This window comes from Morone saxatilis, unplaced genomic scaffold (genome assembly GCF_004916995.1).
Source record: "Morone saxatilis isolate NCDOM2014 unplaced genomic scaffold, NCSU_SB_2.0 Contig8, whole genome shotgun sequence".
Lineage (NCBI taxonomy): Eukaryota > Metazoa > Chordata > Actinopteri > Moronidae > Morone > Morone saxatilis.
This window is the reverse complement of record NW_023340257.1, coordinates 12,405,073-12,410,482: the sequence shown is the minus strand read 5'-3', so window position 1 is coordinate 12,410,482 and position 5,410 is coordinate 12,405,073.

Here is a 5,410-nt window from a genome sequence, read left to right as displayed (position 1 = left end):
CTACTACTGAGCAGCGTGTAATGGCTATGGTACTAACAACTGCATCTGGGATGCACGCTGTGTTTACACCGACAGCGTGTCAACTGTATGGCTGCTACAGAGGTGTTGAGTTAAAAAAAAAAATATTTTTTTTTTTTCTGTTATATTCTACAGATATAGACATTGAAGCTGTAGTGATAACGTCAATATGACTATGAATAAACCCTTTTCAGTGTCTATTTTTGGAAAAAAATAGTCGAGACCTTGACTATCTAGTAAAGTATCGCTGCTGCCGCGTCTCACACGGATCTCAGGCGGGCAGTGTGATTGCTGTAATCTGTTAATATGGGTGCTGAAATAAACAGCAACTAACTTAACTCCTACTCAGCCAGTCCACCTCCTGTTCAGCTGTTATCCTCTAGGAGGTGATATAAATCACTGCTGTCCAAAACAAATTGTTTCGAAAACATTTTTCCCTCCACTGTAATACAGCCCTTGAACTCAAATTCTACTAGCCGTGCTGTGCAGTCATTAAAGTGAATTGATTCTTTCATCCTTATCATGTTTTCCTTTTTTAAGTTGTCTTTTCAGTAGACATAAAGCAATATCCCGTTGGCCAAATGGTGAGCTTGGTAAGTTTTTAGATTAGATTTTTGTTCCCATTTAGTGGTTTGCTGAAAAGAGAAATATGAAGACTTCAAGATTAGATTCAAAAGAACGGACAATCACACATTTTGTGCTTCTTTCCAAGGCATTAGAAATGTGCTATTGCACCATGGCAGACAATCTGACACCCCAACACTTAGCACTGTGTAAGTCAACAGACAACATTACTAATGCTGTCTATCTGTATCTGTCATCTCCATCTAACCCTTGCAGGTGACCTTGTGGCATCTAACAAACCTGACCTTTGGAGCAAGACCAAGATCACTGTGTATGTTTAAAAAAGACACATAGGACAAATAAACCTCTTGCAAGTTAGTGTATATGGATGTATTACATTTTTGCGTTGTGTGTGAAAAATAAACTAAAAGCAGTAAAAGGTGAATGTGTGTGTCTGTGTGTGAATACCTCCTCCCCCATTTTCCCTTGTCCCAACACCATCTATTTTTGCTGTCATCATGCAGAGCGAGCGGTCATTATGGAAAGACCTCCCATAGATTGTACTTTACACACTAATGGACACCATGCTAGTCAGCACCTTTGAAATCTTTATCTTGACATATAATGGCAATGTCTATCTATCAGCTCTACATCCATTAATCCATCATTAGTCTAGCATCCAATCATCACTACATCTATCCACTATCTATCTATCTATCTATCTATCATTATAGATTGTATCATGGGTGTTGTGTTGTGTATGTACCAGCAGTCACCCAGCCAACTTATCACCACTTCTGCTTGAAAGGTTACAAGAATAAACCTCCTCCCCTCCACTTTCATCTCTGGTTATTCATCCATCCCTCTCTTTCTCTATCCCCTACGTGTGATGACTCATCAATCTAAATGTCCTCCTCCTCCTCCTCCTCCTCCTCCTCCTCCTCCTCTTCCTCCTCCCCATCACCTCCTCCTTCCCATCACCTCCTCCTTCTCCTCTTCCCACAGTGCTCCTGCCTTATTCTCCACCTTGTGCCCTGTGACTCATCTCCTTAACTGTATTCCTCCAACTTTCCATCCCTCCTTTAACCCCTCCTGCATTTCCTTCAGCACATCATTAGAGTAATATCAGTATCCACCAGGCCTCTCTGTATCCTTCTTTCACCTTTATCTTTTCATCTCCTTTTTGCCCCCAAGCCTTTCTTTCCTCTAACTCAACCTACTGCACCAAGCAAAATCGCTTTTTTCCACCCTCCTTATTTCTGCTTAAGATTATCTCTTTTTGCCATACTCTTTCTCACTCATTTCTCTCACCATAACCCCAGCAGCTATCTTGTATCGTATTGGAAACAGACAAAAAGAACATTAGCAGATACAAATCAATTGATGGTGCTACACTGTGAGGTTGCAGCTGGGGACTCATTGTATTACTCTAAGTAAGGTGAGGATCAATGCAAGTCAATGGCAGCTGGTGAACAGTGCATTTATAACATGCAGCAGCAATTGTTCAGCCCCTGTGACTTGAGGCAGATTTTTTTTCAGTAAAGGATGGAGGAATATTTAAACAGTAATGAACAGAAGGCAGTGGGAATGCAACACAGACATGGGTGTTGTTTTTCTCATTGTTATGCAAATCCATGCTCCACCTTGTTGAGAACCTTTTTATGTGCAACTTTCCTGGAATTAGATAAAATACTTAATTTCCAGAAAAATAGCATCTCTATGAAAAGTGGGCATTGGTGTCCCTTATGTTTTGTGAAAGTCAAGTAACATTTTTAATGTAAATAAAAATGTAACAAAGTTCCTAATAAATAATTGCCGCTTAGTGCAAAACTGAAACAAGCTTCCTGTAGTTTCGCAAACCTTTGAAGAGCTTTGAATGCCTTTGCAAATCACACTGATGACTGACTGAACTAGTGTGCTCATTACGGTTACAGACTCCACTCAGTCTCTTCTGGACCCGTCAAATTAGAGCCCTCTGTGCCGATAAACCATGACTTGTAAATAAATGGTATTATGGTTTGATTCAGTGACAGAGTGGCAGCGTGCCGCATCAATATGACTACCGGCAAGAATTAACGTCAGACTAAATTACAGGCAGCTGGAACTGTGAGGTAGCTAGTAATTCAGCGATTAAGCCAGCACAGTTGTGCTCATCATTGTCTCGACAAGGCACAGTCTATTGTTGTTTTTAAGACTGACATTGTGTAATGTGTGAAGAACGCGTACTTTAATTAAAACATGCACATGCAGTACTTGTGCACATGTACTCATGTGAATTTTCCTGATAGATTGTGTTTGTTCTGACTTTAATCTACATCTCTTCACTAAATTAGGGGGTAAATAATATATATAGTGGCTTTTAACTGTAAATAAAAATATATATATTGATGTTTTCTCTAACCTTTCTAAACATGAATGAGGAACGTGCATGAGGTTTCTTTTTAGCATTATATTCACAAAACAGTAACAAAAACTTTTAATAAACAAATATATCGCAGAGGGCTTTAACATGTATCTTATATAAAATACTGTGTAATTATACGCAGCTTAGAAGAAAACAAAATATAAATCAAATTGAAATAATCAATCAAGTATAGATAGGCATTGCTGTTTTTTAATTGCTTATCATACGCAGTTTAAAGGCACTGAGGTTTTCACAACAAACTATCAAAGTGTCTGCCTGTAATGTCCTTCCAGGGTAAAGCATTTTGTTTATGTATTGCAGTTAGTGGCTGTATGTGTCTCTAATAATATATGTTTGCACAGTTCTGTCTGTGCCAGTGATAAAATATGCAGACACCCACAGAAGAGTTCTAATGCTTCCAAACACCTGATTGAGAATTGTACTGTTAAATGCTGATAATTTGCATTTATGTGCTCACACTGTCCAAAACATATAAATAAGGCCAAATTGGGTTAGTATACATAAAAACGTAATTTTACAGTTTTCCATGTTTTATATTCTTAAATAACAATGTCAGGAAATGAGCTGTGCAGTCTCTGACACATTTTGGACTGCTCTGTTCAGCCTTGTGAGCAAAATGTAATGACAATATCAATTTAAACAGCCGATTCAGTTACTGCCTTTCTTAGTTATTAACAAAGTCATTGCAGAGAAAAGGCATTTTACCCAGAGCACCTCTCATTATCATCAAGATTTCTGTGCTTATATATGTATATATAACTCCCAGAATCCTCCTCTTACGCTCTGAAGAAGTAACCTGCAGTAGTTTGGTTATGGATTGTCAACATAATGTATGAGTACAAATATTTTGAAAGTATTAAAATAGTTTTATTGAATTTATAAAATCACCTGATGCCTTAGGGACTTTACAGAATCTGCACTTGCTGTACTTGAGTCTGCCCATGTCTCAACTTGTCCTCACCGTCTCATTGTCTGACTTAGCCGGGCTAGTTGCCAGAACCATTAAACGCCATCCCTGGGTGCCTGTCAGATAATGATTACCCTCTTGTGCAATGGTCCTGGATCTTCACACACCTTGTCTAAATGCTCTTACCGGGTTCTGGCAAGACGGACTAAATGCAGACTGTTTGACAGATCATAGACAGCACAGTCCCTACAGGCTGGCAGATGGCTATAAACAGCCATGATAATATGGACCAATGAATGAACACACACATACACAAATGTGCACTGAAGCCAAGGCTTACCATTACATATAAATACAGATCTAAACACATGCATCTGTGCACATATAAAATATAAAGCATAAAAATGGACATTGCCATGTGTTGTTGGGTCTGCAGGTCCATCTTTCGATACTTTAATATGTTTTTACTGAATGGATGCACACAGAATTTCTCTTAGTCAGATCTGTGCCAGCTCTTTTCTCCTCTTCTCTGATCCTGCCATGGGCCAACATAAAACATCTGGGAGTTCACACTGTGTATGTGTGTATGTGTTCACTGTGAGAGTGTACTAGATTTGCAGTGAGCCCTGTTTTTGTGGGTGTTAGTGTGTGTTGGCTTCTCAGCAAGCCTGCCAGGCTAAGAGTCCAACATCTGTGGGTTCAGATGTTTTCTAATGATATGCTAATGGTGCTGGAGGGAGACGAGCACAGAGGCTAATGTAGCGGTCACAAACCTCTGCCTCCATCTCTCTATCTCTCTTCCTCCCTACTAGTCTGATGACCTACCCATCTCTTGCTTTTCTCTCTCTCTCTTCACCTGGCTCCATCTTTTTTTCTTTTCACCTATTTGTACCTCTTAAAAATTCCAAAACTTCAATCTTTTCATTGCATCAATCATTTGCATGATTAAGTGTTTTATTAGAAGTTAAAAGTGGCATTTACTGTGAAACTCGCTGTCTGTGTGTCACTAGCTACTTTTCTGACTCATAATGCCAATAAATGCTACTGTGAACTTCAACAGTCCAGCCTTTATTGTGTATTAAGCCCTTTGGCATGTATGGAGAACACACATTATAGAAGCCCTGAGTGGTTGAGGACTTTCATATTTCGGTAGCTGTGTACACACAACAGTGAGGTGACTACAATATGTTGAAGTTTGAACACCACTTCAATTACTTCTCTCCATTGTTGGCACCAACAGCATGTGGAAAGTTACAGATTTCAGGAGTGAGTAGCTCTCACCCTTCTGTAGGTTATAATTAATGCCTGTGGGGCTAATTGGCTCCTGTATATGTGTTTCACCTTTAAAAACAACTATCTCAAATACACTATAATTCACATGGGGAGCTACTATCAATTTAGCTTACTGTATCAAATAATACAGAGTCAAAGTTAATCAGACTGCGAGATATCACCATGCAAACTGACATTTTGGCTCCATTGATGTGTTCTCATGG